Genomic DNA, 17,493 nt, shown 5'->3' on the forward strand with positions numbered 1-17,493 from the left:
CTAAAAGATTTATAAAGTTGCATTTTCTTTCTAAAAGTTTATATATATATTTTCATGATTTTTTTATTAAATAAATCTTGACAATTATTGATTCTACGGCATAAACTGTATCTTAATGCTTTCTCCTGTCTTTCTCAATTAAAATAAAAGAAAATACTTCAATGAATTATGAATTATGTTAATGGAAAAAATGCTATTCTTTTCTCTTCTATGTTATTAACAATCAAACATAGAAGTAAAAGATAATTTAATATCTTATTGTTTTAGTAAGGTGCAAATTTTACAACTTCAGGCATACAAAATTTAATTACAGTTAGTTCAACTTAATAAAGGTCGAGTAGTTGAACTAAACGTCATTTCTGAAGTAGCTTCATTACGGTTCGAATTCCTCTCAAAGGATTTATACCGTGATGAAGTCGGCCTTAGAGGAGCTCGAATATAGAAGAATGGTCACGTAACCGGAAATGATGAATGATATTCTTCAACATTTCCGGTCGACACCCCGAACACAATGCAGACTGATCGAGGTGCAAACCAATTAATCAAGTACTTCGTTTTATCTTCTAAATCCCGACACTACGGCTCACGAAATTGTTTTCTTTCTGCAACAAATCCATCTTTGTTTATACTATAATCAAAATTAAGAAATGTACTAGTTTAACTGCGAGTAAAAAAAAATGTATAGGTATTTTTTTTCTTTTATGTAAGCAAAGATTCTTATAGGCTAGTATCAGAGAGCATTGTACTTACTATACAGCATTTCGGGATAAAAAGAGAATATCCTCTCTTTTAAAATCCATCCAATCAATCAGTGGAATAAAACGATTTGGCTTTGATCCAACTCGACATAAAATGAATTCTATCAAATATCATTTAAAATATATTTTTATATATAGAGAGCTTATATTATTGATTCCTTTTTTAGAAGGAGAAAAATGTGCAAATTCTGAAAGTGTATAAACATTTTCTCTAGTTATAAAGAGTTAAGAGTATAAATAAACAATTTTTGTTAGGTTTTTATCACCGGACAGAAAGATCCAAGTAGAATGGAGCTCTAGTATAATCATATTTCCGATTTCACAGGCCAAGAGACAGGACTGTCCGACTGGAAGTAATGGAGACTCATGGATATTAAGGTTGTTAGATGTGTTGCTCTAACCAAAGTGTGCGTTGTATTTTCATGCAGTTCACATTATCGTTATGAGAGTGTGGAAATATCCTAGATAATTATTTGGTTCAGGTAATTCATCTTTAACTAAGTGAAGGTGGATCGCTTTGATAAAGAGTTTTATTGGATATTCGAGATGTGTTCGGTGATTCGATATTAATTCTTTTGATCATTAAATGAGACAATTAATTAATGATAGAGAGAAATGAGATCATCCGTATAAACTATAATTATTTATCTAAGGTTTCATTTATGACCAGAAGCAACGTTGTCAAAAACCTTAGTTAGATTAATAATCTTCGTTTATTACATTTCGCTTTTTTTCCCCCATTTTGTTTTTAATTTATCGAAAATATTTGGATAAGGTGTTCTGGCTTTCGGAAGGAAAAAAATAATTTTTATACCGCCAAATTTTTTATGGTGCTGATAAGAAAAAAAAATATAATAACCCGAGGGAGAAAGAAAAATGGGCATACATTGCTCTTGTAGTGTGTGTAAAGAGAGGAAAAATCTGTCAAGAATTCTGGATTTAAACAAACATAGCTAGAAATATGTCATTTTATCCTTATACCCAGAGGAAATTTGACTTGTTTCCTTATTAAATTCTTACTTTATATTATTTAGATCATTTGTGTAATTGCTTCTGAAGCAACAAACTAGGATATTTATCTAAATTATTTTTATAATTACTAACAACTGCTACAATTATTAGTCACATAATTCAAGTTTATCCAACTTTAGAATTTTACACATTTCTAATCATTAGAAGGAGAGAAAATTGTTGAATAATGTTAATAAAATCTAACTAAATCGCTACTTTTAACAATTCTAATCTCGATATTATCATTCTTGGAATTGTTCCCCACACTACGAACTGACTTTATTCATACCGACATTTTTATTAACTATTAATGCATAATTATGACTGTAATTTAGTTAACATTATTGAATGCTTGATTGCAGACATTTTATAATTTATTTTCAGTCGAGTTACTTAGTTATTCATTTTTATGGACTAGAAACATCCATACTTGAGGGATGTATTTTATCGAGTTATATAATGTCCACTAATATAACTGAGAACATTAACTGTTTAGTTCTTCCTCCAGCGGATCATATAAAAGTATAGAAAGTTGGAAGTGGTCCAAATTCCACCAGTAATCAAGTAATTGAAGAAAACTTGTAAAGTTAACAAGATAGTTTTAAAGATTCCACATATTACGCTGAACAAAAGGAGATCGATTTATAAAATAGTCTAGATAAAAAAAACAAAGTACTTAGTAAAAAAACTGCATAATTGCTCCAGAAACTCGTCAATTTTGCTTCTTAAAACAAACTTAATTGGACATTAAGAAGATGAAATAACTAAATAATTCTGAATGATCTTTTTTATCTCCCTTTTCTATTCAAATTGATGAGATGAGGAAGCGATAATAAAGTCAACTGAATAACCCGCAAGTGGCACATCCAATTCATTTTTGGGATTTTATTTATATCGTTACTTACATTTATAGTTTATAGTGTCAGTTTTTCTCGCCGAGTTGACAGCTTTTCTCTCTTTATAGAAAATTGATGGCTTTGAAAGATTGAAACAAGTTCAATAATCTATTTTTATCATAAACTAAGTATCAATAGCCAATAATACCGGACATGTTGGGAGATATCAAGCAACACATCGAATGATAGCCCCGTAATCCAGCTAGGAAGATTCGTAGAGATCACTTCTGGTGCTGGACGTGGATCTCATTCATTACTTTTCAGCTTTATCGGAGATTTCGTCCATTGGCAAGCAAGTCCCATGTCGTTTGCTGCACATCTCGAAAATCCACTGGTATTAGCTTTAAGTGGTGAGATGTGGCTTAATGGGCAACAAGTAATGCGCCGTTTAGAAAGTAATGGGTTCGTTTCGAGATTGGGTTTTCAACCAACGGATTTTATCGACTTTACTTGTTAATAAACATTCTTTACTAAGAGATAGGTTTACTTTTATCTGCAGAAATATACACGGCTTTAATCTATTACGTTAAGAAGAAATAATTTCATTAAATGCATTTTAAATTTCGTGTCAAAAACTCCATTTTCTTTTCTTTTTCTTCTTTATTTCATCATCTAAAAGATTTTCGTATTCCAAGAGTTACGAGTTTTATCTCTTTTATTTCTCTGAATTTTAGCATTTTCTCTAATTGCTAGGATTAGAAATGCAGTTAAGAAAATTTGTTAAAAACTATTTTCCTAATTAACTTTTTCGAAAAAATCCAATTAGAAAGTTTTTATCTAAGAAAACCTTATTATTTAAGAAATGAAAATGTTTTATTGAACGTATTTAAATGATTTTTAGCACACAAAGTAAATTAAACAAGTAATTTTCTAGCATTTAATTCTAGAAATGCTAAACACGATTTTCGAAAAACGTGCTTTTTGATTTAATTATAAATAAATAAATAATAAGTAATTTTAATTAATTCCTAAAAAATGTCGGGGTACATAAAAAATTTAATTATTTAACGTGGTCTTATTAATAAATAAACGGATGCACTTTCTAGTGTAATTAAACTTATGATTCGTTCGTGTAATTAGAGTTGTAAGTTTTTCGTGTTTTTAAAAATTATTCTAATTTCTCAAGAAAAAAACAAGAATAATTTTTAACGACCTAAAAACTCTAGTAATTATGTAAATATATTTATAAATAAAACTATATTAATTTTTTAAAATAAATCTGCATTACTTAACCATGTTCCTTAATGATCAGGCTTTCCGCAAAGCTCGGTTGCTTTGAGCAGAAGCAAACTAATAGGCAAGAAGAGTTAATTGCGTTAAAAATGCAAAAATTTTTAGATATTGAAAAACAAAAAATTCTGTAAATTATTTAAACAAGGATTCGTTTTATATAAAAAGAGCAATTAAAGTTAATTTTCTCCACTGTAATTATATAATTAAAACACAATTCCAATCAAAAAGGAGGAAACATTATAAAGGAAAGGAAAAAAAGATCCAATACAAAGTAATTAACTTCTTTTATAAAAATCAACACCAATTTATTCTTTTTCGTAGCTAAATTTATTATTTTTTCCCCAACAAGAGATTATTTCCACTAAAGTTTAGTCTAAATTCAAATTTGAAAAAAAACGAACAAGATTTTTTTGTATACAATTCATTTATTCTTGTCACTTCCCCATTGTGATCAAAATGACGTTTAATTAACTGAGAATTTATATTATTGCTCTTTGGGGTTTTTTCCCCGAATACGTATTTTTTCTATCAGGCGCAGTACTTTGTCCCGAGAGATCTCTAGAGCTTGGATGCATCAGGGAACGAATTTCAGTCCAAATGAAAGTGCCAAGTTAAATCTCCATAAGCTTATGGGAGTCACATTTCAAATGATTAGTTCAAATCCTTTCTGTCAAATTTCCATTGTGGTTTCATTTACTTTTGTTTTATTCCCATATGCAAGAACACTATCCTTAATCTGGTGATTGAAAATTCTGATATAATTTAAAAACCCTTTCTAGTTTTATTTTCTTCTCTTTTATTTTAAACGACTTCTGATGTCAAAGTTAGCTAGCAATAAAACACTTTTTTACTTCCAAGTTTTTGTACAAAATAAGAAAGAGTAAAAGTAGAGGAAGAAAAAATAAAATAAAACTAATTTTTTATTCTTATTTACTTTTAATCCTTTATTCACTCCAATAATGATCTATTTTTTAGCTTCTTAAGCATTACTCCCTTCTGTTTTTCCTTCTGGATTTTATATATATTCGATACAAATATATATATATATATGTATATTTTTTAAAATATAATTTTAATATAGTTCAACATCAAGAAAAATTGCTTTTTTCCTCTTCTTAATTTAATCTAAAATATATATAAAAAATTATAATTAGATTTATAACATTTCTGATCAAATTTCAGTATTCACATTTATATTTTTAAATTTTTATCAAAAGAAGTTAGAATAATTTTATTGATGCCGATGGAAGAGAAGAGAAAAAGTATTTTTAAAAATTGCACTGAAATTGCAAAATTTTAATGATGTTCTTTATTTAGTTTAATCACGAAAAAAGGTTAATAATTTATTTTATAAATTATCTAAAAATGTTTAGAAAGTGTAAAAATTGCCAGTAAACAAAGCGTAAATATTTATAAAAGTGAATGATAACCGTGTCATTATCTTCGTCTTTATTATCGATCATAATTGCGAATTAATGATAAATGCTGATCGTTACTCATTAGTTAATATTCCTACATAGATTTATAAGTTTATATTTATTATATTATATACTTACCAAGGATATTAACTAACGTATAATATATATATGTATATATCAAACACGATAATTATATTATATTAATTATATTATGTCTACATATTTATATATATATATATATTGTGTACGCTTAATTGCTATCCATAAAACTAATATAGAATTACTGATATTAACTAATATAATAATATACACATTACAAACAAGTTAACTAATATATTCACTTAAATCAGTTATAACTTATTAGCTAATAATCATCGTACTATTATCATTTATAACTTTAATATAACATATTGGATAATATATAAGAATATATTCGAACATTTATAACTAATTTACAAGTAATCAGTAAGTAAATCAACAGGAAAATTGGTTTCTTTACCGAAAAATTCAATAATTTCTCGTAAATATTAATATATTTCCTTATTTACAGTTTTTAAATATTAAAAACACGTTAGATAATTCATATACTAAATTATGTTTACTTAATATTAATAATTAAATTATTTTTAACTGGAATTAATTAAATTGATAAATTATCTAAATTAAGTTTAAAAAGTAAATAAATTTCGACTGTAAATAAATAATAAATGATTAATTGTCAATATAATGATGATAATAGTAACTATAAATGGAAATATACTTTACTCTCATGCAATTAAATAATTTATCCATAAAATGAGTTGCTATAATCGCATTAAAAATCTATTAACTCTAAATAAATTTTGCAAAGTGTCGACTTGGATAATAAAGCAACTGAATTAGGAGAAAATATCATTAAACTTGTCTGAGTAAAGAGCTTGTTGAGACTCTTCATAGATCATTATAATTATAGGAACAACTAGATATTGACTTAAAGAGCACCTGCTAATTGGATAGAATGTTTGCCAAAAGAAAAACATCAGAATTGCTCCTCCATTTATAGTTAATTCTGTGTTAACAAAGTATCACTAGTGCTGTTTAATTCATGTTCTTTCGGGTCTCTTTTATTACTGAAGTTTAAAATGTAAATAATAAACTACTAGATGATTATATTTACAATTTTACTCACGAAATATGTAATATTATTGCGAGAGGTTACATCTAGACTTGAGAATGAATATAGAATGATGCCGTGCTGCGGAGGTTATGTAAGGAATGCGCTGTTAACAATTTCAAAACTGAGAATACATTGTTTGCATTATTTAGCCGATGATAAATTATAAAATTGTAATTAATTACGAAACTTTTAATGCGGAATTTATTTATAACATTTATCTATAAACGTATAGGTAAAAAATTTCAATTTAAATTAGATATAAATTTTCTTGTAAACAATTCTCGTACGACAAAACAGATTACATCAGATAAATGGTTTACTTGGCATAAAGAAAGTATAAAAACTATGGCGACATCAATCTCGGTACTATGTACAAAACACAGTCCACTAATAACGTAGTCGGAGTCGAAGACACAAGAAACATTATCTAGACATTAAGACCAGGTTTCCATTCTTAGATGGAAAACAAAGGCGACGTGTTGTCCATTAGCATGAAGTATACGGTCACAAATCGTCCCACAGCGTAGGAAAACAGTAATGGTTTTCCATCCTAACGACACACATAAACTGGCATCTCCTTAATCCTCAACAGTGACGACTCCACTAACTCCGGGTTTCTATGATAATTAGAGAAAAACTGTTTCGATGCATAAAAGTAATCTTATCACTATCAGCAGTAGTTGGGAGGGTTACAGAAGAACTTTTCAGTTAATCACGTCCACCTGGTTGCTTTCTTCTTCTGTTTTTCCTTTATCTTTGTCTCCATCTTACATTCCAGAAATAATACGAAACCGATTTGATTCACGATAAATTCGAAATATAAATCACGCCGTCGTCGATTTTATTCCAAGCATACCTTGGAAAAAACCATTAATATTTATTTCTCGGTTCATCTTTTACATTCACAGATATTGAACTTTTCTGGAAACTTATTGAGTTTAGAGATACGACTTGCCACTTAAATGAAGAAACGGTTTTCAATCTATATCCTTGCGAAAGAAGGAAACAGTACGAATGAATTCGAGTGAAGAACTGAAAATATTTTCCTCCTGTTAGAAATAAATATAAATCACACAGTTTTGGAAATTTTGTCATACCAAACAAAATCAAAAAAAATTGATAAAAAGATCCTGTCTAGAAAGAAACATACCAAGGAAGGTCAGTGACCTGCATCGAAAATATTCCCAACATACTTTCGAGAAATTGGTAATGATATATCGCTGAACAGTAACAAAATTTACGTTAAAAACTCCCTTTAAAATCTAATCTTCCTTGTATAATGCACTTTAATCCGTAAACTGGTCGAAACGGGATAATGTTTACTGTTCGAATTCCATGCAAGTTATTACCACTCAGCCTTATGCAAACTTTGTAGATGATAAGAGCATTCGAATCATTACTTTGCAGAATTCAAATATTATATTATTGGATTTTCGCAGAAAATTGCATAAAGAAAAGCTACATTACCGTTGCTGTATAAAAGATTCTAATGTTTTGAGTGTTTTCAGGTAGGAATATCCCTTGGGAAATATGTGAAATTGTCGTCCTTCATCTGTGTAACTGTTTCTAGTTGTTTCTGTTGCTTTAAACTTTACAAGAATCCACTACCCTTAATGCAATATCATTGATGTAGTTTTTAGCTAGATATTATTAACTTTATGTATTTTTTTCTATTTCCGTAATCATCACTGAGTAAATGGAAGCTATTACCGAGATAAATACCCTTTAAAACTTTTTATTATCCGAGTTTTCTTTGTATTTTCTCAAAATAACAGCTAAATTCAATTCTTTTTTTTATACCAAGCCAAACTTTTTAAAGAAGGTAAACAATGTTAAATTTCTTTGACAATTATATAAAATTCCCAAATAGAAAATCCTAAAGACTTTTAGCAGAATTTGAAAATATCTGAAACCTTTAAATATTTCTTCTGGGAATGTCGTAAACCCGGTTAAGAATTTTTCTTTTATCTGATAGAAACTAAACAGATATAGGTAATACATTTTAGGGTATCTGAAGCAAAAACCTGGCTGTTTTTGACTTTTTAATAAAAAATAAAAAAGTGACAATCGCCAAGTTTTATACTTTTGTCGATTTTACCGCAATCAATCATCGACTTCTTAACTTTTCTTTCAGAAACATCTCCCGCACAATGTTTACAGAAAGCTATAACGCTGTACATTTTCATTAATATCTAAACAAATTTTTTTTCGTAAATAGTTTAGAACTTAATAAAGCGTTCATTTGTATAATTATTGTTTATAATTAAACCAGGTTAAGGGATAATGTTAGCTAATATACTGTAGATGGTGATCGCTTCCTGAATGCTTCTATAAATAGCAAAGAGAAAATAGCTCGGATATAGGACAAGACCCGTTATAAACGGATGTGGAATGACCAAAAGGTTAACGCTATCTACAGGAGGCATTTAAGTGGGACTTTCTGCAACTTTCATCAGTTGTAGACAAACTAGATTAACCTTTACGTGCCTTTCAGTGGAGTTTAGCCTTTTCGGTTATCTGCCTCCATCAATTGGGAATCGTCCTAGATTTTCTTATATATAATTGCATTATCTCCCCCAAATTTTTATCCCATCATTAAATAAAAGTATTATTAATATATAAAATATTCATTTCGTAATTTCACAGGCCTACGATTATAATTAAATTTCATACTTGAGAATTCTTACCCGAGCATTAAATTAATAAGCTTATTATCATTATTTTCTTTTTTCGAAATTTCAGTTGTTATTCTACACAATGTTAATTTTCACTTTAAATTATATTTTAATTAAAGTGATACATAATTATATTACGGTTTGCAACATTATTTCACACAAAAGAAGAGTAACGAATTTGTTACTTTAATTATTAGAATACACTTTAAACAATTTCTGTTTTCAGCTACGTGACTACGAGAATTGTTAAATTAAATGAACAGTTCTTTTAATTTTAATTTAATTGTTAATTTTATTAAATAAATTCAATAGAAAAGTGAACAAGTCTCGAGTGATGCTTAACAGTTTTCCCTGTAGATCCAGTTTATATTTATACATATAAAAGTTTTCGGGCATAATTCATAAAGCACCTCATCTCCACCCAATATTTTTATTCATGAATTCTTTAAAAATCCATCTCCCGCGAACAACTTCTTTATGATTTTCCTATTATTCGACCATGTACAACAACAATACAGGACAGGAACCGCATTATAATTCTAACCACAAAGTACCTTTAGATAACGTTTCCATAAAACTGCTGGCAGGAAACTATTTCTATTCTAATAACGTCTTCTTCCTTGTTTGTTGTCGAAAGCACATCGATAGTATATAGCCCGGGACGAAAATAAACTCGACTAATCTCGATAGACCTTCCAGCTTCACTACGTCATCTGGATCTTTATGTACACGTAACACTAGCCATAACCCACCTGACTGCCAAAATTTCCTGCCGACAATGAGAACTAACAAAAGGGTGACCGACTAGATTGGTCCCTCGTCTATGTGATTGTATCGTAAAACTGTGGACTATAAAAACAATCCTGGGCTGTTGTTTTGCTCACTACGACTCTCGTGGGAAATATCCACTATTATACTACTTTCACCTCACAATAGCCTATATTCTAGAGGTCAAAGGTTAACACTAAAGCTAATGCATAAAATTCACATTCGTAATGACTCCAGGCGATAGCTTCTTTGTCTTTAATTTAAAAATACCGTGAAGAAGAAGGATATCAATTGGCCCTTTCCTCTCCATGGTTTACATAAATTTTAATTGATTCAAAGGCACATCTTCAAAATATAAATATTTTTTTCCGTACTTTTTCAACTTAAATAAATCGATTTTTTTCTTCTGATCTATAATATTCAGTCGCAAAAAATGCTAAGCTTTTTGGACAGATCCAAAATCAATTCCTTGTTCATTGCTATATTGCTATATTGATCAAAAACAGAAGCTGTTTCGTTCGCATTCTTCGAATTTATTCAACTGAAAAAGAAAAAAAAACCAAACAAAAATGTTACTGAACTTCAAAGAATTTTCATTTCTTTTATTTTGTAATGCTCCAAGGTGATAAATAGAGAAAATGGCTAATATGTTAGAGTACTATATTAGATGTAAACAATTCTATTCTGAAAGCATTCTCTTCTATTCTCCGAAAATTGAAAAATTTTACATATATAAACTATATATATATACTATATAGAAAAACAGCGTGAAATATCTAAATAAATTATTCTCCTTTTTTGTCAAGACATTCACACATATATCCTAAACAAAGAACAAATAATGCATGACGAATAATTAATATTTCTCGGTTAATGATTATTTTTATATCAAGTATTTTAGAATTAATAAAAAAAATTCAACTAAAATGAAAGAATTTTAAATATTGTTTTTTTTTTTTTAAACAGAATTATCAATTTCGAAACAAGATACTCGGAATTATTATTTAACACAATAAAGGTCAAAATCCGATAATTATTCAAGTAACTTGTCTTCTTCAGGAATCGATAAAGAACGTGAAGTTCTTAAATCCACAATTTACGTAAGGATTTTCATTTTCAGAGAGATTGTTTATCAAATTTGAAAGTTTTCCTATCAGCCGTATGGATGATTTAAATCGAAAAAGGTCCGTCTTATCATCTTCGAGAAGTTTGGAGATGATGCTATCATAATTTGTTCACTCTCTAATATGTTAACTAAAGTTTGTGATTTTTAACAGTTTCTGGCAGCTCCGATAGACGAATAACATATACAAAACAAGAAAAAATATACTATAAACGTATTTTTCATTGTAAAAATCGAACTTTTCTCTTCAGAAAGATGAAATAAATTTAAAAAATTAATGTATTTTTATTCTTTTGTTCTCCGTTTACAGTGTAAAAAAAAGACCTCGTACCAAATAAATAAATTCATTTAAACAATTCTTATATAAACTATAATAGTCTATATATAATTATATAATAGATACTGCTGATATATATATAGTATATATGTAATAAAAATAGGCTATGATCTGTAGGCATATATATAGATATAATGGATATATAAAATATTCATATAATCTGAATATTTTACGTAATATATATATATATATATATATATATTATAAATATCATTTCGATAAGGAACATATGAATAATGCTTCACAACTCAAACAAAGATAAAATCTAATTATTAAATTTATCTTCAACATCCAATTATTGCTCATTTATTTCCTAAGGCTACACAATTTCAACGAAATAAATCTCTTTAGGATTTACTAATTTATAAAATCGAATATTAATTGATAATTAACAAAATATATATTATTATTAAATTATATAACACGCGGTGTGTACCTTGTAAATATTACCGATAAACATGTCGATTAAATTCGTCAGTACACGTATTCTTCAATTAAATTGTTAAATTCATTTTCAGATTTTCTTGTTAATTATAATTGTAGTTAATTACTCGTGTGAATAACGATTATATTTATATATATATTTTTTTATTACTTTTTTTACTTAGATGATATCATTATAAATGGCTAAATCTTCACGATATGTCTTGCTGTTTGAAGAAGTAAAAGCCGAATGGAAAAGAAGGCAGATGCCATCAAGGAAGCCATAAAAGAAAACAAGAAAACATATCTGATTGCTGGATGATATCAAAGGATATATGGTAAAAATCGCTTGTACTCGGTTCTTAATGGCTATCAGCTTGTTTCAACGCAACTTTTCGGTAAATAGAAAAAAATAAAAACCTCTTACAGAAATATTTCTGTTGATATTGTTGTTTACATTCCTTCAAATCCGGTTAAATATTTTTAATTTCGTTTTATTGTAAAGAAAAAAATAATAATAATAAAGAAGTCTGCTTTTTTTAATTTTTAAATTTTTTAAAATTAATTTTTTATTATTATATTGTATATATTTATTTATTTATCAAATTAAATAATATATATTTGTTTCATTTTATTAATCGTTTTTATTTAGTTAATAAAATTATAGAAAAATAATTAAGAAAAAATTATTTTTGTTAGTTTTTTTTTAAATTTTAATAAGTATTTATGTACAGAATTAAAATAAAAAATAAGCATATTTGATACATATTTTTAATATTTATTTTTCTGTTTCTATTATTTAGTAATAAGTTTTAGTTAGTATAATTAAATATAAAGAAGGAAAAAAAAATTAAAGATTAAAAATGTTTAAAATTAAGAGACAAACGTGTCTATTGTTCTTAATGGAGTATTAAAACATAACATCAATTAGAAATTTTAGCTTTAGCTTTTACCACCTGAAATCCTTTGATTTCGTCTGCATTGGCATTCAGCCAGAGGATTTTCTTCTGCAAACCAAGTAATTTATGGATAATTTGCTTTATGTACAAACAAGAATTAATATATAATGCTTTAATTTTTCGATTTTTTTTTCCCTTCTTTCGTCGGCACCGCCTCTTGCCATTGTGTTTATAAACGAGTGAAAACCGCAAAAGGTTCCCATCAAGAAAATGCCGCTGCTGCTAATTAATTTTGGCGATTACTCATTCTTTAAACTACACCCTTTGATGTCCAGCTCCTTTAGATAAGAAGAGGGGAAGTAAAAAATAAGTTTACCAGCCGCTATTACTTAGAATTTCTCAACAAAAGCCAAATCATGAATAACATTCATTGTTTTTCTCAGGTAATTGCATTTTCTTTTACGCATTAACAATACTTTTTTCAAATTTTTTTTTTGTAATCGAAGTTTTGGCATTAATGCTAGTAATAATGAAACTTCTACATAAAACTGACCATTTTGATGAAATATTCTACTTTATTGGAAAATTTATGAGGCTTAAGCTATAATTTAAACATTTTAATGAATTTCTATTGGCTTTTAGTGTCGACTTTTTTTCTTTTAATTAACTAATTGAATTGATGAATATATTTTTCTATTTAAACAGATAAAATTGAGAAAATGAATTGGATAATTAAATTTTATATGTATATACCGAGTTTTATTTTGTATTTAAAGCCTTCAATTTACACAGATTTGTATTGTCTCATTTGTGATGTATTACATTTCCTTAGATTTCATTAAATTCAATTAGTCTGTGTCAAATTCTGTTTTGTTAAATCGTATCAAGTTGAGTTACGTTAAGCTAGATCAGTATCAGGAAAAGGTCGAAACGTCAGGGATTTCAATTATATTTCAAGATAATGCTGGCATTTTCGATATCCTAAAAGGGAAATGCCAATTAAGAAAGACAGAGACATTTGTAGGCTCTATCTCCTCCTCTTCCTCCTCCTTTTTCTTCCGTTCTTCTCCTTCGTTTCCTTCTCCTTCTCCTCCTTGTCCTTTCCTCATTTAGTGTCGACTCTGCGAGTTCATTTGCTTGTAGGTTGGGCACGATTATATATATAGTAATTTCTTATGTTAGGTTACATTAGATTCTATGAGAGTATACTAAACTGTGTTAGGTTATATGACGTGTTACATTACTTCGGATTATATGAGAAGGCATCCAGCTGAGTTAGATTGTGTTATGTTTGATTATATTAGATTTTGTTGTGTTTGATTATGTTGGATTGTGTTATTCTCTTATCCAATGTCGTTGTTCTGCGAGCTTGTGTTACATTAATTAGGTTGCACGTTAGATTGTATAACACTGTGTTATTGACAAAATATATTTTGCTTTATAAATCTCTTTAAAGTATTTTTTAGTTTATATTATTTCTATTACATTTAAAGAAAATTCTTTACGAATTAAACATGTTTTTTGCGGATAATTTTAAGAACTTAGATAACAACGTATATAAAAATGGTATGAAATATTTAAAATATGCTAAGATTTTAATCTGGATTCCTATTTTAGTTCTTTCAGTTTTATTTTGTAGTCGTAAAAATAACTCTTTCTCTCTTAATAACAATAAAGTGTAATGAAGCGGCTATCTTGGAGCTTTTTCCTATCTTATCGTGTATTGGATAAATATTTCTCGACATCTTTTAAGAGGCTCTCTGATTGGTTGTAGAATATTTTTCTTCATATTTTGTAATATTTAAAAATCTTTTTAGATTTTAATATAAATTAAATTATATTATAAAATACAATTTGGTACTCAACTTATCTGCAAAATTGTTTTTATTTTATGTAAGTTAGAGCAAGAGTTATATATCAACAGGGCATAAATAGTTTAATATTATCTATAATTTTGTATTATGTTAAGTTAAATTGTATAATAATTAAATTACATTTTAATATATTAAGTATAGTTTGTCTAATGTTTCATGCAGAAAGAGTAGACTTAAATTACGTTTAGATTAATGCATAAATAAATTTTTCTATGTTTACAGTGGTTTAAGATGCGTTATTATTTGTAACGTACAGTACGTTGTATAAATTTAAAACGATATATCTTATTGATAACGATATCCATTTATTGTTTTTTCAATACATTAGCCTCTATAAATAATTTATAGAGGGAAATATTTTAGAAAAAGATCGAATTACTTTGTTTATCTTCATTAGGAGATGCGAAATTTTGTATACGAAGAGTGGCGAGTTGGAAGAGGATAAGCGAAACGTTTGCTTTGCTAAAAGATTAAAAAGAAGGCAGTGTAAGGAAAGGTTAATTAAAGGCAACTTTTTTAACGTGTGTGTATTTTGAGGAGACTTTCGAGAGTTAGTGATGCTTGAAAAGGAAACAATGGAGAAAATTGGAGTAGACCCAACGCGTCAGATCAGCAAACCTTTAGATCAAGTTAAGCGTAGGAAGAAGAACAGGGAGGAGGAGATATCTAATTACGCCGATCCGATCTGGAACGGTGAACTTGGGACCAAGACGAAGCTTTAATTAGTTTAGTTAATTTACCGTAGAAAATAATAAAGACATTTATTGTTGTGTGTCAGGTTGGGGTTAGCAAATGGTCTGAGTCATTAAGTATTTTATGCTGCACCTTATCCTCTCCTACTACTACGGATTTCTTCCCCTAACCGTTATTAGGACTTTTAAGAGGTCTATTTGTCCCACTTTAAGAACTTGTGTAAATTCGTTAACTCTTTCATTAATACGTGCGATAAAAGTTTATCGTCATATTCATTATCTAACCCACTTATGACTTTTATTTATTTAAATATCAGCTTTGTTAGCAAAATCATCGCTTAATACAGTTTTGCATTCATTAAAATTTTATACCATTTTTATTGAAAATAATATAATAATAAAAGATATCTTTTAAAATTTTTGTGAATTTATTCAATTATTAATATATTTAAAGCTATTATTTTTAAATATTTATATAAAATAAACCGCCTTTTTTGTTATTTCTTTTCTAATTATATATTTTTGCCGTAGACAAAAAAAAATTTACTCGCGAGTCATTTTTAATGAGATTTATTTTAAATTCTAAGTAAAAACAAACAGATTTAAATAAGGTTTATTGGTTTATTGAAATTCAATCATTCTAACGCTGAACAAATAAAGTTTTTTTCAGACCAGAGGTTATTTTTTTAATATTTTATCTTTCCTACACAATCTCGTAAAGATCTTGCAAAATTCCATTAAAATCGGATCACTTCTACATGAACGTTGAAACAAATATAACATCGCGAACTGATTCATCTCGTTATTGATTCAGCTTAAGTCTAAATAAACAATTTAATGCATAAAGTGTTATTGTGTTACATTTATTATCGTCACACATTTATCATATTTATTAGAAACGTTGTCGGAATTCTATTTCCTAACAGTCAAAGCGTGATGCTGATAGCGAAAAAATAAAGTATGATCTACTGTTAAGTTCCACACCGTTTCTTAGCAAAAAAATAATGGTAGATCTGACATTGATCATTGACCATGTTGATTGATGTTGGGCGACAATATCCATTATATCAACATTAAAGTCAAGTAATCTGATAAATTAACCAGATAACTTTGATTTATATTATTAAATTGTTTTATAAAAATTACTTTTTTTTATATATAACTCGAATCTTGCGCTATTATTTCTTAGATACTGTTACTTTATCGATAGTAAAATGATACGGACTGTGTTAAGCATTGAGTTTAGAAGCTAGATTTGTGAAAAACGTGGGTTTTAACCTTTTAGTACATACATCACAGCAGTTCTTACTCTCAGTTGATTTATTTAATGTAATAATTCTTCAAATTTGACAAATATAATCCGTATTTCAGCCGTAAGAATTAATCTGTTTACATAAAAATTCAAAACATTATACTTTGTATACACAAATACGAATCTAATTTTGTACGGTGTAAAGCTTTTACACTTAATTAAATCTTACATTGTTATTAAAATGTTGTCAGAATGATGGAAATTAATGTAATTTGTTGCTGTGCGAATTTGCACCAATACGTAGCCGCAAGATTAGCCCATACAAATGACACTTAATTTATGTGATTCGAAAGATATTTCTGCTAACAGCTGGAGAGAAATTATATGTAATTTCCATTATATATGTAAGGTTACAAAATATGTATCGTTCTCTCTATGATAAATAGCTTCTGGACTATTATTCTTACCGCAAGTCGCGTGTTGAGATCCAGATATATCACTACCATAATTACAACTTTCAGAACTAAAGAATCGAACCATAAATCACTGACGAAGCATTGGTGCTGTTCTTATCAACAATGGCATTAGCAAAATCATCGTGGCCATCGATGAATATGTCAAAAATTATGACATCAGTTGTTGGGCGTTGTCACGAATGTGCCTCGAGAGAATGGGGAAAAAATGTAAAAACCATTATTATTTTATTCCTAAATCGAAAGACACTCGCGCTTCCTATCAAAAAATGGCTATATTTAATAATTAAAATAACACAATTTCCATCGTTAACATCGAAACTAAGCATCTAATTTAATATTTCTAAAGATAATTTAATTAAACTCTTATGTCTTTTAGGGGTTATTCTATCGGAAATGTGGACAAAGAAGAATTATTTACGTTAATTGTATCGATGTTTTAAGTATTAAATTATTTGTTCATCTAGCTTGCAAATCGCTATTTTAAATTTTCAAGAGGTAGGAA

General features: G+C 27.9%; 1 long non-coding RNA gene across 1 annotated transcript; it reads left to right on the forward strand.

The window, feature by feature from the left end:
* The first annotated feature begins 12,614 nt into the window (after positions 1–12,614).
* On the forward strand, positions 12,615–15,595 carry LOC136978871 (uncharacterized). The gene is made up of 3 exons (XR_010881296.1): positions 12,615–12,816; positions 12,938–13,140; positions 14,969–15,595. It is a non-coding gene; the product is annotated as an uncharacterized lncRNA (long non-coding RNA).
* Positions 15,596–17,493: the final 1,898 nt, after the last annotated feature.

This window comes from Centruroides vittatus, unplaced genomic scaffold, assembly GCF_030686945.1.
Source record: "Centruroides vittatus isolate TY-2023 unplaced genomic scaffold, ASM3068694v2 contig_1154, whole genome shotgun sequence".
NCBI lineage: Eukaryota > Metazoa > Arthropoda > Arachnida > Scorpiones > Buthidae > Centruroides > Centruroides vittatus.